The sequence below is a fragment of the Nesoenas mayeri genome (assembly GCF_963082525.1).
Source record: "Nesoenas mayeri genome assembly, chromosome: 21".
Lineage (NCBI taxonomy): Eukaryota > Metazoa > Chordata > Aves > Columbiformes > Columbidae > Nesoenas > Nesoenas mayeri.
The window spans coordinates 6,459,346-6,480,444 of record NC_137571.1 but is presented as its reverse complement, the minus strand read 5'-3'; positions in this window follow the sequence as shown (position 1 = coordinate 6,480,444).

The window sequence follows — 21,099 nt, the reverse complement described above, 5'->3', positions numbered from 1 at the left end:
GGCTGAGCCATCCATCACTTCCACAGCTTCAGAACCGTTGCTGGTTCTGCCTCTCCCTTTGGTTCCTGGATGAGTGTGACTGCCCTATAACGGGTCGATGTGGCTCAGTCGATGGGGCAATGATGTGCTTTGCACCTGCAGAGGTATTTCAAGGGCAGAATCAGAAAATAAGGGTGTGAAAAGAAAGCATTGCGGAGCAAACCTCCTGCTTTGAATGTCCTAGGGTTGTTCATCCTCTGAAAAGGAAAAAAGCATATGAAAACAGTTCAGAGAAAACCTTTCCACAGCCAAATCTGAGCTGGTGTGGAGCTGCAGTGGAAACCCCAAGGCATGAGAGTTTCTGAGCATCATGAGTGTGTCCCTACATTGCAGCCACTGGCTGTGGGAATCACACACTGTGCCAGATAATAAAGCACAGGGTAGCTCAGCACGGTCACCTCTACACCATGCGGATTGTACTGAGCTTTACAGCTACAGCCCTGCCCCTTGAACCATATCAGAGTGCAGCTGTACTGCTGGGGGAGAAGAAAATTCATTAAAATACATTCCTCTGAAGGAACGACGCTGATATTAAGAGTCTATCAATAATGATTCACTAGGCCATGATAGCAATGAAATTGCAGTGATAAAGGGTGACAAAATATTATAAGATATGTGCATTGAGGTTGTGGAGCAAATTGTCTGATCTCAGAAGCAACGTTATGATGTGTGTGAAGCCATCTGCTGCCCACAGCTAAGGACATGGAAAGACATGAGGGGTCCACCAGGCTGGTGGAATAGGGATTTTACTGCCCATGTCACTGCAATACATGCAATTAATCACACCTGATCCTACTGATCCCCCTTCTCCACACCTGCTGCAGAGTAGCCTTTGCTGCCTGGTCCCATCGAGCCCCTGAGCCTTTCCCTTTGCTTGCTCTGGATTCATGTGGCTTAGGATTGCAAGCAGTAAAAACGTAGCGCGGAAACTACAGAGCATAAAAGCTGCCCCATAAAGAGTAAAGGCTTCTCCTTTTCCTCCTTTCAACCTGTAAAGCATCTAATAAATCCCAGCACACGCTCACGATGCAGCACGGAGATCTAATCCAAAAATCCCAGGAATATCCCATGATTAGCTACACGTTATGAGTAATGGTTTTAGCGAGGCCCAGTGGAAGCTTGGCTCTTGCTTGCTCACAGCTGATGTGATCTGACTGGGAGGGGCATCTCCCATACTTGAAATAAAGTCACCTGTCGGTAAGTCATTGCTCTGCTTATTCCACAGCATTAAGAGAATGTGCTGATGTTATGACCAGGCTAAACATGTCAGCCTGAGGCTGGCACAAGAAACCAATGGGGAGATAGGGAAGGAAAGTACACTGGGAACCACGCTGCTTTCTCCTTCCCCTAATGGACTTCATAATCGACTGGCAGTGGGAGTGGAAGTGCATGGAGTGGGCTGGTCTCCTGCCAGCACCCTGAGATGAGGGAAGGAGGCAGCCCAAGAAATACGGGCAGAGCTGGAGGAGCGAGCAGCCCTGAGTTGCTGTGGGATGCAGAGGGAGACCTGGAGATCCACGTGGATCTGCTGAATTGGGGCACATCACCCTCTGTCCTTCTACCCACAGGAAAGCTGTGCCATGGGGGTTTGCTGCAGTTCTACCTGCTGGGGCATGTCCTGCCTTGCTGATGCTCATCCTGCCTCACCGATGCTCATCCTGCCTCACCGATGCTCATCCTGCCTCACTGCTGTCAAATCAGCAGCTCTTGGTGGGGCTGGGAGGGAGGGTGGGAGATGTCGGGGAGTGTTGCCAGCCTAACAAGTGGTGGCTGCTCAGGATGTGGAGAAATAGGTGATTCTTGAAGGTGGCCATAGGAAGCAACCTTTGAACTGATGTGCCATGTCCCCTCTCCCCTGATCCCCCTTACATAAAGCATCTGCTGAGGTCACTGCTGTCCCCAGCTCCTCCATGGTGGCTCCTGGAGGGCCTCAATGACATGATTATCCCTCCTTAGCAGAGAATTTTCAAAGCCCAAGGAGGGCTTTGCTCACTAATCTGGTATTCAGTGCATATAATAGGCTTTGAGATGAAGCCTTCCTGGAGTCTATTTTAAGGAGGTTTTGTAGTATGTGTTCTTAATTAGCTGGGCAGTAGATGAGGTTATTTTGGAAGGAGAGGTTCCCTCCAGAGACAGCTGAGAACACACGGTAGCCCCCCCAGGGTGGTACCCGCAAAGGGATACAGGGGAAAGGGAGCCTACACTTGCTGCATCCAGAAATACTTGGGATGTGGGGACCCTCCTCTCCCTCCTGACACTCTCCAGCCTGTTTCTGCTCCTGTTCCCCCTTTCACAACTCCATGTATCCCCACCTTGCTCTTCAGTTTCAGTCCCTCATTGCAGGAAAGCCTTTGAGGTGCTGGAGCGAGTGGAGAGAAGGGAACGGAGCTGGTGAGGGGCTGGAGCACAAGTGTGATGGAGACTGAGGGACCTGGGGGTTCAGCTGGAGAACAGGAGCTGAGGGGAGACCTTCTGATCTCTGAACTGCCTGAAAGGAGCTTGGAGCCAGGGGGGTCGGGCTCTGCTCCCCAGGAACAAGCGCCAGGAGCAGAGGAAACGGCCTCAAGTTGCACCAGGGAGGTTGAGGTTGGATTTAGGAACAATTTCTTCCCCAAAGGGCTGTGGGGCATTGGAACAGGCTGCCCAGGGCAGTGCTGGAGTCGCCAGCCCTGGAGGGCTGGACATGGAGATGAGGGTCTCAGGACATGGGGTAGTGCTAGAATTACACTATGGTTGTACTCAATCTTGAGAGTCTATTCCAACCAAAAGGATTCTATGATTCTGTGATCATATTTAATGCTGCTACACAAAGCTGGGGAAAAAGACCAAAGCCAGGGGACATCTCGCAGGTGGGTGTTGTATCACACACACCCCACTGCTCACACAGCTCTCATGTCCCTGAAGGCTGCAGAATCGGGAGTTCCAGCCTGCCTGAGTGGAGCCAATGCATTAGCAGCAGCATGTGGGAGCTCAGAGCCAGCTCGGCACTGGAGGAAAGGATGACTAATCCGCTCTTTCTGCTCAGCTGGGAGCCAGGGTGGGAATTCATAAGGCAGGCGCCTTGTGCCAGCCTCCCAATTAGGGACAGCCTTACCCCCATCCCAGTCCCAGCGTGACACCCCCAGAGGTGCCACGTCCATGGGGTGATGCAGTCAGGCGGGCAGGAGGGAGCGCGTCAGGGCTGGGGTTAACGCCAGCCTTGCTGGAACCAGCCCACGTGGGACCGCGTCTCTCTGAGGATGCCAGGAGGGGACTGGCAGGAAAACTGCCACGGGCTTTGCCTCTCCATGGGGGATTTATTAACGCAGGCAAGGCCAGTCCTGCAGAGAGGCTGCCGCACAGCAGAGGTGACGGCAGGGACTGGGCTGCGGAGGGATGCAGGGATGCGAGTCACACTGTGCAGCGATGCCACGGGCTGTTGGCTCTTTGCACACACCCGCCGAGGCTGTGTCTGGGGATGCAGCGTTGCTCCTTCCTTGAGTTTTACAGCTTAGGAGTCTCCTTAGTCTCACCTGCTTTATCCAGGAAGGAAAAAGGTGCTGTGGGAGAGCAGCACCAGGTCATGGCACAGGCCCCCGGTGCTGGGCTGGCAGGGGGTGGCAGAGCCATGTGTCCCCGCAGGGCTCTGTCGTCCAGCCCGGCATGCACTGGCAGAGCCACCGGGATTTGTGGACTGGAATAGCACGAAATGATTCTGAAAATCCAGGTTAATCTGAACCAGCTCCAGAGGCCAGCTCTCCGAGAACTGCTTCTTTATCTCCAGTGTGAATCCAAATCCACTGTGGGCTTAACTCGAGCCTTGGCAGCTTTGTGTCGGCTCTGATTAGTTCACATCACCTTCTTTACAGCTTCCTGACCCTCTGTTGGGAGGCTGTCTCCAGATTTTCAACATTTTGTATTTATACAACTGTGAAACTATCCTCAGAATGGGAGGTTCCCCACTCTGGGTTCATCTGCAAGACCCTCAGGGGTCTGTGGAATGAGGAGGGATGCCTCCATGGGACATTGCTTCACCTGGCAAAGAACAAGAAGAAAAAGAAGAGAGAAGTGATGCTCAAGAGGCTTCATCAGAGAGCACAACAGAGCACTGACGAGTTCAGGCTGCCATGGACAACTAGAGCCCTTTATGCTGGCCCCAGCTGAGCAGCGGTGCTGAGGAAGGTCCGAAGGTTTGCACCAGAGGATGGTAAGGCCAGCATGGTGCCAAAAGGCTGCTGGAACAGAAAGTGCAGATCCAGGGAGGTTGGCTGAGAAAAAAAAAGCTGACATTGCTGCCCTAAATTATTCTTTTCTTTTCTCTGCACTGTAAGGTCCCCAGCTGATAGTGCTGGGCCATCCCTGCTCTAGCAGGTGCTCATAATATGCTGTAATTAAGTGGGCACAACTCTAATCAGTCTGCAGCAGCATAAAGACTTGGACAAATGCATTGCTAATCCCTGGTATCCCCCTCCACCAGGGACAGGCAACGTGTTAAATTATGGCAAAGCACCAGTGAAGCACAGGTTGTTGCCTGGTGACTTTTGCTATTGCAAAGCGAACTGCTCCAGCTGAAAACAAGAGTCTCAGCAGCGTGTGCAGAAGGAGAAGGCAGCCTCTGAGCATGTCTGGGCAGCCAGCACCTCCTCCGGGGCCCAGCAAGGGGACAAGGGGTAACAGCTCTGGCTTTGGACTGAGGATCTGTGACAAGGAGCGTCCTCAGAGGAACAGAAAACAACGTCCCTGAGAAGTGACCCTGCAGCCCTCTGGGAACTGCAGCGTTGCTTTTCCCAAGGAGTGGTGAAATACAGGTAACACGTTCAGCTGGGAGGATGCTGCAAGCACCTCTGACTGCGGGATACAGCTGAAATAGCTTCTAAGTGCTCTTGTTCTTCCAGCTGGATGGAGGATGCTGGGTCCTGCCCACTGTCCCTTCCCACCCCTGTGGGAGCCAGGGCAGCAGAGGGGTTAAGACAGTCTGTATTCTCCACCATCAATCCATCCTGCAAATCTGACGGCCCCATCTCTTCAACGGGCCCAGATTGATTTCTTGACTGGGAGCAACGAGCAGCTCCACATGAAAAATGAGGTTTTGCACCGTCAATAGAAGTTCTAATTACAACTTAAATCCAGGACATTCTTTACAACGCCGACCAGATTTACAGCGGCTTGCAGGTGGGCGTGCAGCCCTTTCTAATTAAAAGCAGCACGCATTGCAGATTGCTTCAGACGGGCCATTTCCAGCTACCCAGCACCACAAGGACACAGGCAGCTTCTGGCATTGAGCTTGCAAGGGAGGTACCAGGCACCCCAAGGGCACGCAGCACCGCTTGCTCTGCAGGGGTGGGGGAAGAACAGAAACATGGGGACTGATTTCACAGGGCTGGAAGTTAAATTACTCTTGCCATGAGCTGCTGCTTTTGAGAAAAGAAAATCCCTCCACAGAAGGGCTGTTGGAGGTTGGTGGTGATGAAAATGCAGTCTTGGGGCTCTCCAGAAATCCCCCTGCTCCTGCTGGAGCCCAGAGAGGTGCAGCTGGGTTTAGAGTGCAGAAGGCTGGTGGTGAGTCTGATTCTCCAGAGCTTTTTCTATGGGGAGCTTGGAGAAGCAGAAAGGTGGTGCTGGCAGCTGCTGTTTGAGGAGCCCACCTGTGTCCTGGGTCAGAGCCCCTCTCAAAGGCAGCTGTGGCTGCTGCTGATAGCAAAGAGCAGGACAGGGGGTCTGCCCAGTGGACAAAAGCACGACTGCCGTTGGGACTGAGGGGACAGGCTGATGTGGTATCCTGCAAGAGAGCCAGGAGACAGATTTACAGCCAACAGCCGGTGGGATGGGACCCTGCGAGGAGCCTGCCAGCTCCAGAGAGGCCACAGATGCCTGTGAAATGTGAGAGGTAGGAACTCTGTGTCAGGATGAGCCAGAAACCGGGCTCATGACTCAGCCAGTCCAGACCCAACCTCGCGACAAACAGCTGTGGGGGCCCGGAGCATCCTGGATGAGGGCAGAGCCTCAGGCTCCTTCCTCCTTGGTCTTTCACATTTCCTGCCTAAAGCAAGATAAAATAGGTCATGTCAGCCAGTCCCTGATGTGGGCGAGCAGCTACCAAGCCCAGATGTGACCAGCCCCATCCTGACACGTCTGCTATGACTTATCAAAGCTGATGAAGTTGTCAGCAAAGTTCACTCATGTGGTCCCTGTCAGTCCCACGCAATCGAGAGTGTCCTGTTGCATTGAACCTGTTAGGATGTGAACAAATCTGGAACTCTTCACCCCCGGGCTGGACAGACCGGGAGAGAGTCCCTCAAAGCTAATGAGCCTCAAACTTGTCTATTATTTCCCTTGAGAACTAGTGGCACCACTATGGATGCTGCTCAGGCATAGACTTTCAGGCCCTCCAGAAGATGCCAAGGGCTGGCTGGAGAGGTGAACAGAGACATCCTGAATGCTAAGGCTGGTTCTTATGCCCCCATTGAGAAAAGCTCTGTCCAGGTCTTGGGCTTGGCCACATCACATCAGGCTGTCGTCTTTTTGGTGCGAAGGAGGTAGAATGTTGGTTCTTTGGGATTCAGATGGATTCACATCCATGTCCTTGCAACACTTCAGCCCTAATGAGGAGCAGTCTTGGATCAGTGTCTTTGGAGGATTTTGTCTCTATTCAGGACCTTGAAGCGGATGCTTTCCATGTTTGGACTCAGTCTGCAAGGAGAGCTATTGGAGAATAGTTTGACATAGATTCGATACAGAGGATATATGGAGGAGGAGCCCTTTCCGAGGAAAGTATTGCAAGGAGCTCTTGTCGGTGGATGGAGGGACCTTTTAGGGGATCCTGGGCATCCTTCAGACACCAGTATTTGTGATGCTTTGTGATAAAAGCGAGAGGATACTTTCCAGCTCATGAACACATCAGGTGCAATTTATATGGGGCAAGTACCCTGAAGATAAAATGAGGGGTTTTTGGAAGAAATCATTTTTATTGTGGATTCATTGTGCTCCCTGTCTCCTAGCTGAAATCACCCCCACGCTGGGTTATGCAGGAGGCTGATAAGGAGGCAGGGAATAGGAGATGGTTTCCTGCGCTCTGCAGACGATGCCTGCGCCTCCTTCTGCCTCCGCTTTTATGTAGTTGGGAAGAGCTCTGAAACTGCTGGGCACAGACACTTCTGAAGCAGCAGCAACTTTGCACGGCGCGTTTGTTTTATGTCTGAACTGTACATACAGCAGTGAATAGAGCTCATAAAAGATGGATGTATTCTTGTTCTTTTTGCTGGTTTTGATTTATTATTTACTTCACTTTTTTTCAACTCTTCCGAAGTGCTGTAAATCATCTAAATCATTTTTCTCCTCTGCTTGGCTAGTTTCGGGAAGCTGAAGCAAGATTATTGTGCCTAGCTCCTCTGCGTTGCAGGGTTTGCTGTGGGTTTTTCAGGAAGAGAGAGAAAACCAGGAAATTTGAGCTCTTATGTCTCTGCAAAGTATCTTGGAAAGACTTAAAGGTCTTCTTCCGTCTGCATTTCCAGAGGCTGTATTCTTCAGCCTTTCCTCAGATACTCGAGCAGTTGCTAGCACCAGCAATCCTGTCCATGCATGGGGACGGTTCACGGGAATAAACACTCACTAATAGTGCAAGGAAATTTGCACCAGCTGCTCCTTGTGCTGTTGCAGGGTCAGGACGATCATTTCCCTGGGGCTTCAAAGGGAGCACAGGTGGGACTCTGGGTCTGAGATGTGTCACCACCAGAGATGTGGTGACATTTTTAAGCACGTGGACACAGGTCCACTGCAGGGCAGCGGCTCTGAGGCTGGATGTGAAGGTGCAGAGGGTTTTGCTCAGCGTTGGTGAACATCTGGGCAGTAGGACATGCCCTATTGATCTGAAGTTCAAAGCCAAGCACCAGGGGCTTCTCCAGCAATGTCTCCCTGGCCTCATTCACACAGTGGGCAACCGAACAGGAGCTTCAGCACCCAGAAAGAGAAGGAAAACCTGTGTCCACTGCCAGAAGAGACCCCAGGCAGCAGATTTTTAAGGTCACTTAGCACAGTATAATGCTGTTGGAGGAGCTTAGCACTCTTCATGCACCCAACTCAGGCTGATGTGAACCCATATCATGCCGCTGAACTGATTTCTTCATAAACCCAGGACAAGGAGACTTCTGAAATCCTCCCCTTCCTTCTCCCAGATGTTTGTCCTGCCAGCTCCTACAACACAGGAGGTGTGAGCTCATAAATGGTGCCTCTGGAGGAGGATTGGGGTGACCCCACTTACCCTGGATCTGGAGGGATGGAGTCAGTGGTGTCCCCTGCACTTGGGAGACACCCATTGAGAAGGGGACAAACACAGCAGCCCAAATCCAGGAGAAGCACAGGAAACTTCTGGCTTTGGGAAGGTGAGGCAACGTGCAGCAGAGCCCTGGAAGCCCCCTACGAGCAGAGTGGCCCTGAAGAAGCTGTGGAAGGGGTGAAGAGGACACAAGTGGTCCCTCCATCCCACATCCAAAGGATCTTCCCACCTCCGCAGGCGTTGGGCAGGACCCAAGCGACACATTCCCACAGTCAAGAGACGCTTTGGGTTCACAGCCCTGGAGTCAGGGTCTCTTTCTCCTTCCTGTCACTTTGTGTCTTATTTTTTTTGATTCAAGGGAATTCAGCTGTAGGGGGAGAAAATGAGCTGGCTGCTAATGAAAGGGCAGCTGCTGCTGTGTGTCAGGCATGTGAGACCCCACTGGGAGCTCAGCTGGACGCAGTGGGTGGCTGGACACCGTTTATTTTTACATTAGAGCTATTTTCCTCTCGCCCTGTCTGCTCTGTGCTCTTTATCTCTGAGTCGGTTCCATCCCCTGTCAGAGGGACATGGATGCAGGATGAGAGCACAAACCTTGCTTGCCAGTAAAGGCTAATTTTAGGATAAAAACTGATGGGGGGTGGGGGGTGTGTCTTGGCTCAGCATCCATCATTAGCATCAATGGCATCGCTGTCCTTGATGAACGGCACTACCTGCCTTTACCTGGTGCTCACCAATGCTGCAGCAAGCGGAGAGGAAGGTGTGCAGCATCTCACCTAATTTCAGACATTTAGAAATTCAAGGTCTAAATCTAAGTCAGCCCTCTCGGCTCCCTCTAGGCTGAACAGAGGGAAACGGTCACTTCCAGAAGATGAGCCTCTGCAGAGCAGAGTGAAGTCAGAGCCAATTAGCAGTGCAGGGTTTACGAGCTTAGCACCAGAGGCGGGATGCTCGGAGGTGGAGATTGTCGTTTGGGAGGGATAAAGGTGTCAGGGTGGAGGTGCAGTGGGACAGAGGTGGTGATGATGAGGATGTGATGCTGAAGATGGGTACCATGGGGGCTACACAAATTCCTGCGCTCTCTGGATCCACCCATCCCTGGGGACACGCGGGACCGTGGTGCGACACATGTGAGCAGGGCGATGCCCGGGGCTGGCTGGGAGCGCGGTGCCCACGCTGCTCTGCTCTGCATCAGCCTGACAGCAGTCGGAGGAGAAACAGACTCAAACATCGCATTTTAAATGCCCATAAATTTGGAAACAGAGCCAGAGCTCTTTAATCTTGATTCACTTTTTCATTCCTAACGAGATAACTAAGGAGGCCAAGCACAAGCTCGAGCCATGAATTATTTAGGGAAGGCACATCCATCTCTGGTGGTTTGGGGGTTGCTCTGCCATCCTGGGGTGCCCTGGGGGAGCACCAGTTGGCTGAGGGCCAGCTGGATGTAGGATTTTCCCATTAGGGGTGTGATGTCCTGTAGGCACCGAGGAGATTTTATTCCAGCCCTCATGGACACAGGAAAGTCCCAGTCTCTGTGCCAAGTGTGTGGCCTCCAGGTTGGCTGTGAGGTGTAGAGCATCACCAGCCCCTCTCAGCCACTTGTCCTCTGCCTGGGGCACAAAAAGAAGGGATTTTTCCTCTGGAAAAGGGTGGGTATTACCTGCTCTTCCAAAAAGGATATTTAGCAAATGCTTGTCTTAATGCACAGGAAAAAAAGCAGTGTGAAGCCAGTGAAGTAAGGACCTACAGCAAGACATCTCTGTGCATGTTGTCCCTTGAGCGTGGCTGAGACTTTGTGACAGGGACCCAGTGTCCCCTGGCTGGTGTCGGGGTCAGAGCCCCCCAGCCGCACTGCATCCCGACCCGGCCCTGCAGAGGATGCTCAGCCCAAGCACCCGGGCGGAGGAGCTGGAGAAAGAACCTTCCCAGCCTGCTCTGGAGCCTGGTGAGAGGGATGGAGGCTCCTGAGGAGCCTGGAGCACCAATTTCACGGAAATCCATTTATCTCTGCTTCCTGCAACCTTCACGCCATGAATAAATGATGATTGCAGAAGTGATGAACCTGCCCCTGTTTAGGTGTGAAATGAATGTTTACAGGCATAGAATAAATCAAGTATCCCACGGGCGAGCAGCGGGATATTAAACCAAACACCCTTGTGTGCTTAGCACTTGCTGTTAGAGGCCAAGGGTTTGAAGCCTGGCCAGGTATTTCCATTAGCCCCAGTGTGACAGGCGCTGGGTACCCACCCTGCAAAGGCCGAATAATCTCGAAGGACAGGAGGGAGCCAACAGCCCTCGGATGAGCAGCTTGCCTCCCATCTTCTTCACCTTCCCCCTCTGTTTCTCTACATACCTCTCACTCCACCTGACGCTACAATCTGCACAGACTCTAAGAAGTCAGGAATACAATGCAAATTCGTGAAGGATTGGCAAGAAATTGCGTGTGCGCTGGTTGCCTGTCAGCATGCAGAGTACTTCTAATCTTGTCACATAAATAATACGATTATGTAAAATATCAAACAGTTGGAATAAACTTAAAAGCCACAATGTTCTAGTCACAGACTTAATAGAGAGGGAAAAAAAAAAAAACAAACACAACAAAAAATAAGTAAAATGCTTTTTTTATTCTGCAGCATGGAGGGGAAATGGCTCCTCATCAAAATCAACAGGAGTGTCCCAGGGGATGAGGATGTAGGAACTGGTTGGGGAGTTGGAACTGCTCCTTAGGACAGGGAAACACAGCCCCCAGCCCTGCCTGGGTAGGACCGGTGAAGAGGAGAAACATCAGAGCTGTGGAGTCAGAAGGAGCCTCCCCCAAGGTCACCAAGGACAGAACCCATGTCCCTTGCACGGTAATTTGCCTTACCACCCCCAGAAACCCACTGCTGCGTGCTACCGGCATGGGGCACCCCTTCTAACCATGGGAATTACTCATCTGAGAGGCAAACACTGATCCAATCCCCGCAAGCCAGCTACCTCCACCGCACTGGTCCTTGTCTCCATCACCCGGTGCTGGCTGTGGGGACCGGGACGTGGCACGGGGGCAGCGGCAGGGAGGGCTCCCTGCTCCCCCAGCACGATTCCCCCTTGGCTCTGCATCGCTCTGCATGGTTAATGCTGCCCTCCGTTTGTACCGCCTGCAGTGTTTGCAGCATCGCTGCAGGATGAGAGAGGAGGGAACGGTGCCCAGGGACCTGCTGGGAGGATTTTGCTCCTGGCCCCAAGATCAAGAGCAGCATGAAAAGCCACAGTGCCTTTGTTAGAGCTCACTAAAGAGACAGGGCTGATGGAGCTGGAAAATAAACCCCTCTCCTCTTCCTCCCCACAGGCACGTGCACAGCCCTGGCATTGCACACTCGGACCACTCGTGTGCACTGGCACAGATTATGACCATGACCCCCCGGCTCCGTCTGGGAGCTGAAGCTGGAGCCGCTCGGAGGTTCCGCTGCAGCCGCCCCCCGGCACACAGCTGGGTGTCCCTCCTAATCCACCTTTCCAGGCCGTCCCTCGAGCAGATCCAGCAGCACAGCTGAGGGCGAACAGAGCCTGTGTCTCCTCGGGAAGCACCACACTCAGCCATGCAGACGAGCTCCTTCCCTGGCAGCCTTTGGTGGGACGCAGAGGAGGAATTTTGTGGTGTGAACCACCTTCATAGAAGGTACCAAGCAGCCATCGGCTGCACCATCCTCACAGCAGGGCTCGTACTTCTGCCCTGGAGCATACGTGTTGTCCCTGACCAGCCACGGTCTTGGCTCTGGACAGATCAAAACGAAGCCTGGCAGGGTTTGGGCTGCAGGTCCCTTGTCCTGCCCACCCGTCAGTGCCGACAGCACTGCCCATGGCCTCCAGAGAGGGTGCTGTGATGGGAACAGATGAGACAACAGGCCTTTGGGCCAGGAAAGACCATTGCTGTCTGCTGAAGCATCTGCGCTCAGCTGAGATGCAGCTGCCAAGCTGCGCTAGCACTCCGCCTTCATGCGCCCCGCTGCATCTCCCGCGGGTTCATCAACAGGACTGATCTGCTGCTCCCAGATCTTGACAAGTTTTGGAGACCCCTTGCCTTGGGACAAATCCCTCCCTCTTCCCAGCCAAGCTCTGCAAATTCCTCTTGGGGTGCAACATGAGCTCCAGCCTCAGCACCCCCCTGCTCTCGCGCGTGCCCGGGCAGCCGGGGACACGTGGCCGCGGTTGGTGCGGTGACAAGGCCATGCCCGAAGAGCAGTGCCAGCTTGCAGATGCGTGCCCTGCTCGGGGCAGTGTGTAACTTACACACTGAGCTGCCCTTTCCACTTAGGAGAGTGGCTTTGACGAGCCGAGCTGCGGGCAGGGCTCCTGCCCTGTGCGGTTCACCACCCAACAGGGATGCCGGCACTTTTCCTGCCCACTCGCTGCCTCTGACTCACGTCCGTCTCCATCGCTTGCCCTTTCTGAGTGAGAAGATTGCCAAGGCCACTGTACGAAGCTGCTTTTTTAGTGAAAGAAATAACTCCTCTCATCTAGCCATTTTGAAAGGGGAAGGAGAAATTGCTGGTTTGGGGGCACCCACAAAAGAGGGAGCACATACATTGAATGGACAGTAAAACTGGGAGAACATGCATCACATCTTCTGTGCTGAGCAGAACCTTCATACTGCGGGACAATTATTTTTGTGAGCGAGACCAAGCCCAGTTTCTAAGGACTTCTCCTTGGCCATCCCTATAGGGTCGGCTGTCCCACTTTTATGGGATGGAGTAGGCTGAGAGTGGCCAATTCATTGCATGTGCAGCAGGGGATTACACGTCACATCCCAGCCAAGCCCCCTCTCATCAGCACTCCGAGCGCCTTGGCCTCACTCCCGCATTAATTCCCAGAGGAAAAGCCGTCTCTGTCGCCAGAGAACCGCACCTGATGCCCACGTCGTGCCACTGTTGCCACAGTGCCCGGGGGACACTGGCTGGGGGAGCAGCTGCCTGCTCCATGTGTGCTGCTCCTCCTGGTCCGCTGCCCCGGGCAAGGCAGCAATGTGGGGCACCAGAAATAAAAAGCCCAAGCCCTGTGAAGGCAGCAGCATGCCCTCCAACCCCCTCCTCGCTCACATCTCTTCTCTACGTCCACCATTTGTCCCCCAAACCAGACCAGCAGCCCCACGGCTGAAATCAGACTCACTGTCCCACCCTCCCTGTGGTCACATCAACCTCAAACATCCTTTTCCAGGGCTCAAAATGACTTTAAAACACAAGACTCCCTTGCTGCTGGGACTCCTCGTCTCCTCCTGGCCCCATCTGTCTCTGTCCTGCAAGATGTTCAGGACTTTCCATATTGCTCTGCTGTGAAACTCCACAGCTGTCCTGCTGCAAGAGGACGGGAGACAACCCTTCCTCCTGTCCCTGGTTTGCTGAGGTCTAAAGCAGCTGCTGGTTGTCACTGGGCAGTTGGGTTTATTTTAATTCACCTGTAATTGCTTTATCTCTCCCCAACCCTCAGCAGAGCGTACTGCAAATATGCCTGTATCACACAGCCTCTCCCCGAACGGATTGCTCAGCAAGGCAGCGCTCCAAGGCCTGGCCCCTGCTCTCTCCTGACTTAACAACCCTGTTATTGGCTTTGTGCAAGCGCTGCTCGATTCCCTGTGCTCCTGGCACACAGCTTGTTCCCCGCGCTGCCCTGCAGACACGTCCTTTACAGTATTTCTCCGTGATTGCTTGCTGGCAGATGCATTCTCCAAGCTGACCGAGCAGGGGAGAGCTCAGATTAACACAGCTGTGAGCAACAGGTAAAGCAGCCTCTGGGGGCTGGAGCCTGGGCAGCAAGAGTTCAGATGCACAGCAAGGCTGGAGATGCGATAGCAAAGGGGAGATGCATTTTCTTCTCCTACTCCAACGCGATGATGCTGGGAACTTCCCTCCCCGCCGATATCTTTGCATTCCCAGCAGCTTTTGCTGATCTCACTTCACAGCCAAGTGCAGTCCCAGGACGATGCTATTAGAGTTCATTAGAAGCTTGGTCAAAACCCAAATTTCTTAGTTCACTGTTATTTCCAAAAATGTGGGAGAACAGAGTACCGTGGTTGTCAGAGACAGCTCCTGGGGCTTCCAATGCATGAGGAGGAGAAATATTAAGTTACACCTGATCCCACTGCATCATCCCTATGTTTGAAGCTCCTTTCCAGCCTGAAACCAAGGGCTATAAATTAGAATATTTTAATGAAGCAGCCTGGCACCAAGCATGATGGTCTCCCATGAAAAACATAATCACACCTTGCTTTTCCTCAGCACAAATGCTTCACCAAAGCAGTGGCAAGGCCACAAAGTTTTCCCATATCACCACCTGCAGTCGTTCCTAGAAGGAAGATGAGGCTCCAGCCCAGCACCTGGTGCTTCACTGGCACCAGAAACCAGCCCCATTCCCACCATCAGCTCCAACAACCAAAGTCTCTTCCCTCCCAGGCCCATGATGGAGACTGTGCCTCTCCAGATGTGAAACGCTTCCCCATGGTTATGGGGTGAGAGGACAAAGCCCCTGGCCATCCCCTGGCCCCTGTGTGCAGCCAGGCCTTTGCTGAGCACAGCCCAGCACCTCTCCCAGCACCAAGTCATTGCTGTTATTCAGAAATGAGAAATTTCTCTTTCTAAGCAGAAAAGAGCATCATCCCAGCACTGCCTCCCCTCACGCATTATGAAGAGATACAACTCGGTAAATCTCATCTTAGCCAAGGGCATTACCCCATGCCAGTTAGCACTAGATCAAACCCAAGTTTATTCAGCCTCCCACTAATCCCTTTGCAACAAGAACCACCTGCAGTCTGGAGCCCGGGATTTAGCAGGGATCAGCGTGCAGGTGTCTCTGATTTGATCATCCCTTTGGAAACGCTGCGCTCTGCAGCCCCAGTGAAAAGCAGCCCGGGAAGAGGGGGAGCAGTGACAAGAGACAGGTGGGAGGGAAAATGTCTGCAGGGGTGGAGGGAGCAACAAAGCAGGGGCTGGTGCTTCCCCCCCACAGACACTTCTGAGAGGCCAAAAAAACACTGGAAAGAAATGGGGGGAAAGAAAGGAAAAAATATCTTGTTTTCAAGAATTCTCTGGTACTTAAAAGCCTGAGACCCGCAGGGGAAGTTAATAAATTTTAAATAGTTTGGAGAGTTGAGACCAGCAGTTTAACTTTGTGCCGCTGCTGAGTTGTTTTCCAAGTGTATTTAATGAAACCCTTCATTATGTTCAGATAATTATGATCTCTGCATTTCTGTTGCTGTTGGAGTTTACCATCTGTGCTCACAGGTACACGCTCCATCCCGACACAGGGGGCACTGCGAGAGATGCTCACGCTGGGCTTTGCTGGCAGACCCTGCAGCTGGGACAAATATTCTGGGGTTGTGGGTTCAGGTAACATCCCCATTTGTCTCTTCATAGAACGTCCTGAGTTGGAAGGACCCACAGGGATCATGGAGTCCAACTCCTGTCCCTGCACAGGACAACCCCAAACTCCAAGTTTTCCCTGGTCCTCAGCGGCTCATGGCCCTGCAGACATTCCTGCCCTGACCGCAGGGCCTGGTAAAGCCGTGATTGCTCACCCCAGCCCTTCCTCCAGCAGCAGGAGGGTGAATCACCCCGACGGAGCCAAAGCCATCTGCAGATGATGATCCTACTGAGTCAGGTTCAGCCGCCCACCAGGACCCAAGTTTGGAGGCTGCCCTGGCTCCCAGCCTGGTGGAACAGGGTTTTCCATGTGCTTACTTGCAGGGATGGGGCAACAGGGGCTGGGGGGATCCTCAGCTTGTGGTTCTCCATAAACACAGCCAGACTGGTGCATGGCATACTTCTCCCAGTTGTCCCCTTGCAGGGGACCCACCCCAGGACCTGGTGTGAGCTGGAAGTGCAGTTGCCATCCCAACCAAGCCTTGCCCTGCATGGCCCAGGCTGGTGTGGGGTGGGACATGGGTTAGTGCTAGAGTCAGGTTATGGTTGGATTCGATGATCTCAAGGGTCTCTTCCAACCAAAATGTTTCTATGATTTTATGATCCCATAGCTGGCACGCTGCAATACACAGACATGGCTCTGCTCCAAGGGGGCTGAGGATGGCCAGGACCGAGCGGTTCTCCACCGGTCATGGTGAGCAGTGATGGCAGGAGTGTGGCAGCCGTAGATCCGAAAGAGAAACAGCCGTGTGAGATGGAGCCAGTGGTGAGGCATGAGAAAGAGGACTGCAGCCCGAGGGGAGGACGGCTGCTGGAGCGCCGGGTGCTGCTCTCCCCGCCTGCCAACTGGGCACTTTTCCCCCACTCTTAAATGTCAGCGATGATGTTTCCTGCCCAAGCCAGCTCTTCTTCCCCTTGGGGACCGGCCAGCGGGGTCTGTTTTATACCCACTCCCAACAGCTTGGGTGGCTTGGGACTGGAGCTGCGCCAGAGCCGTGCCAAGTTGGCAGCATGGCCAGGCTTCCCAGCCAGCTCCCTCTCCTCTCCTCGCCCCACAGCCCTTTGGGGAAGAAATTGTTCCTAAATCCAACCTCAGCCTCCCCCGGCGCAACTTGAGGCCGTTTCCTCTGCTCCTGGCGCTTGTTCCTGGGGAGTAGAGCCCGACCCCCCTGGCTCCAAGCTCCTTTCAGGCAGTTCAGAGATCAGAAGGTCTCCCCTCAGCTTCTGTTCTCCAGCTGAACCCCCCAGGTCCTTCAGCCGCTCCCATCACACTTGTGCTCCAGACCCTTCATGAGCTTCATCACTGTGTCATGCCTCTCTTTAAATTGCAGAGATAAGCATGGAGTGTCCCCACCAAAACCCTGAAGGAAAGGCCCAAACCTTCTGCTCCCTGCCCACCACACCCTTCGGGGACCTGTGCATCCCTGTCCCAGGCAGCCCAGCATCAGAACCTCGGTGCCTGAGAGCAATGGTGGGAATGCCTTGAGGCTGAGCTGCTCCCTCGGTGCCCGTGCGGTGCCTGGCGTAGCAGGGCTCCCACTTTAATGGACATAATTGTCACTTTCTTCCCTGCAGCATCCACAGGGTACAGAACTTAACAGCTCCGACTGAATCCCTTATTTAGCTCGGCAGACATCTGCACTGCTGCAGGGTGTTCAAAGCAGCACCAGGACACACGGGGCCGGGGCACTTCTTGCACTTGACTTTGACAGAGCTGAGAGTTGGCAGAGGAGGCAGCTCTGCCCTGGGATGTGGGCATCTGGCATCGGGGTGATGCTCAGCGGGCTGGGGTGTGACAGCACAGCCTGGAAATCAGGTATCTGGAGGGCAGACAGCACATGGAATCCTTGACGCTCCCTTCATGCTCCCCAAGTGTATAATGTCCCTCCCCACATGAAGCTGAGGATGGGTGGGAAGGTGAAGCACTAGGTACTGTAGATGTGGCTTCGAGCACAAACTACCATTTTGTCTGATTTCGTCGGGATTCCTAGAAAAAGTTCCCATCTCATGCTGGAGTGTCCTGGTTCCCTAAAATATAAGGGAGGAGAAGAAGTGGCAGCAAGGAGATGGAGAAAGCCACCCGTAATGTGTAATGATCCTTTAATGCTCTCTCTGGCCCCTTCCCAACACATATGGGAGCTGGGTGAGCCAATTAAACCAACACCAATTAAAGCAGCATAAATCACATCCTGTAAACCAGAGGTGGGGCTAAGGCAAACACCCCTGCTGAGAAGGATGTCAGAGCTGGCCTGGGGTTGACCCTCACAGCCCAATTCCCTTTGGGTCTGGAAAAAGCCAGAGGCTCCATCAGGCTGAGCACCCAGCCTTGCCTTGGTTGAGAGCCTTGCCTTGCTCTCTGGGGTTTTGAGTCCCCTGGATCTCACAGCCAGGTAGCCCAGGGGCCAGGAGTTCACTTGGAGCCATGAGGAGAACAGTTACAAGTGGCTGTAGCCACCTGCGTGTTAAGAGATCCAAACTGCATCAGAGATGTCTCAATGTCGGAGCTGCGAAGCGAGGTCTGGGGCACACGAGTGGCAACTCTCAACTTAATCCAGACAACTGTCACCGAACCACAGAAGAGCAGGGACTCTAATTAAACTCCTACAGCCCTTTGGGAAGTATCAAGCCAGAAAAATAGTTCTAAAGCTTTAGGCAGGGTGATTTTAAACAAATGTGGAAGTGCCTTAGAAACAGCTTAAGATGAAAGCTACCAAATTAAAATCCTTGCAATCAGTGTGGAGGCTACTTATGCAACAACCTCCTGAGGAGGAATTGGAATCCCAGAGATAAAACTCTAAACAAATAGAGAGACAGGAGATGAAGGGGAAAGAAATGTAACTTGGTCAAAAAGTGATGTACAAAGGGCTGTTTGAGCTGCCTTTGAGAAGAGGAAGTTTAGCATCATGAAGGGTGCTTTTGCAAAGGGGCAAAACTCATGTCAGGTAAAGAGAGGAGTGTGAGGGTGAGGAAGGTGTCCAGCTTTCCAGTGCATTTGCTGCAAGCACAGAGCTTCCCTGAGCAAGCAGGAATGCGGCTGTAGGTGACAGTGAGGCACCTCTTTGCATGCTCAAGACCTCTGCGTTTCAATAGCATCAGGAGGTTGGGGTGAACCCAGAATTTCCCACTAGATGCTTTGGTTTGAGGGCAGAAGCTCCCAGAAGAGCAACTCCCCACCCTTGTAGTGATGGGATATTGTCCCTTCTTCCCTTTTTGGCAGGGTTGGTGGGTGTGGGTGGTGGCAGGTCCCATGCGTAGCCTGGGAAGCCAGGGCAGCTCCAGCTCTAGGAGAGTCCTGCAAACACACAGCTGCTTCCAAGCTTCTAATCCTGGGAAGTCTCCTTAGACGGGTCCCAATCTAAGGGGGGGGGCTCCACTTCACAGCCTCACTGCTCCCAGACCACTCCAAGGGGGTCTCGGCGGGGACCCTGTTTTCCATCCTGCTCACATCTGGCTGTGGTCAGTACGACATGGTCCAGAAGCTTCTCCAGCTTCTTTGCGCACCTCCTTTGTTGAGGACCATGTCGATTAACCGAGGGCCCCACCACTCCTGCCCCCCAGCCGGGTGGAGGTGAAGTTGGGGAGGATGAGACTGTCAGTGGACACAGTGGGGCACAAAAGGTGCTGAAGACCCATCCACTACCCTATTGAAGGCTCTGGATCCCATCGCGGGCTGCAGCTGCCCCAGTCACCTCCGCAACACCAGCAGCACGGCCCTCGCAGGGGAGCCTGGTGGTGGGCAGGAGGTTTTGGGGCAGGGGGTTCATCTGCCTGCACTCCGGCTTCAAATCTAACTGGAACAAGTTTAGGAAATCAGAAAGACAAGAGAGGGAGGGATAAAGTAAGTAAAACCAGATAAAAATAACCCTGAATCCCTCCGTTCTTCTTTGATTCTTCCAGGGTTTTGTGTTGTTGGGATTTTTTTTTTTTTCACGCCAAGATTACTAATTGTCTAAAGCATCTCAATTTACCGGTTTCACTTAATCACAGCCACTTTGGAGATTATCAGCCTTCCCCACATGTTCAGTACCTTGCTTCCAAACTCAGCAGACCCACGGGGAGCAGCTCGCAAGCGCCTGCAGGAGCGACAGCAGCCGAGCGCTCCCCACCCCCATCCATCCCCATCCATCCCCATCCCTCCTCATCCATCCCCATCCCATCCCCATCCCTCCCCATCCCTCCCCATCCACCCCCATTCCTCCCCATCCCCATCCCGATCCCATCCCCATCCATCCCCATCCCTCCCCATCCATCCCCATTCCCATCCCCTCCGTCCCTCCGGCTGGGCTGTCAGAGCTTGATCAGCCCTGAAACCGCTGCCTATTCCCCCAAAGTTCCCGAGGACAGGGTGGGGGGGCGTGTGGAACGGGGAGGGGGTGCTGGGGGCACCGTTGTCAGCTCCTGGCAGCTCCCAGCCTTTGATTTGCACAAAAGAAAGGAGGGAGGTGGGGGAGGGAACGGATATGATTTATTCAGCAACTTCCTAACCACCTTTTTTTTCCCCTTCTTCTTCTTTTCCAGGGGCTGTGAAATAACTGAAGCCGACGGAAAGGTGAAGTGCTGGGAGAGATGAAGGAGGCGCGTTTGAAGGCGTTTTCTTCCTTTTTGTCAATTCTCGCTGCAAAGCTTTTAATTCCTGGAGCTCAGTTCCTTCCTGGAAAGTCTGAGCCGCTGTGATGGAGGGAGGTGGGTTCTCTGCAGGTATCCGGAGTCCTGCCAGTTGGGCCACCATGGGCAGAGGATGAGGAAAGAGGTCTTGGTGCTCGGGGTGTCGTCTGGTTTCAGCCCTGACATCATCTCTGGTCCCCTCATTGCCCTGCTGCCCACCCTGAGGTCACTAGAAGCAACTGGGAGGCATCTTGAGGCATCACTTGTTGTGCCAAATTTTCCTCATTGGAGGGAAAAAAAAAGTCCCTTTTGTTTTTTAAGGAAAAATTATGATTGGAAACTTTTCTTTGTACTCGATCCGCCTGCTTTGGGATAGCTGCACACTCTGCTAACCCAGTTGCATTTTTCACTCTTAAATAGAAACCACAGAACAGCTCCAGGAGCTGGGATACCTGCGGGAAGCACGAGGAAACTGCAAGAACAGAAATGCCAGAACCTTCTGGCACAGCTTTCCCTGGGTGCAGAGGGACCCTCGGAGCCCTGCTCACCCCATCCTCACCAGGAGTCTCCACTGGCTATGTTGTTCCTCGCATGGGTGCCCCGGGGAAGCAGCAAAAGAGAGGGTCCCATTCCACAGGAGCCACAGCTGGGTTTGCCAGCTGTCAGCACCCCAAAAAAGTCAAGTTTCCAATAGTTCCGTTCTACTTAAAAACCAAAAGAGAATTGTGTTGCAAAGGTCTCATTTACAACCTAATCCCCTCGGTATCATGCACAGACTCCTTGGGAGCTCAGCTCCTCTCCTGTATACCCCGC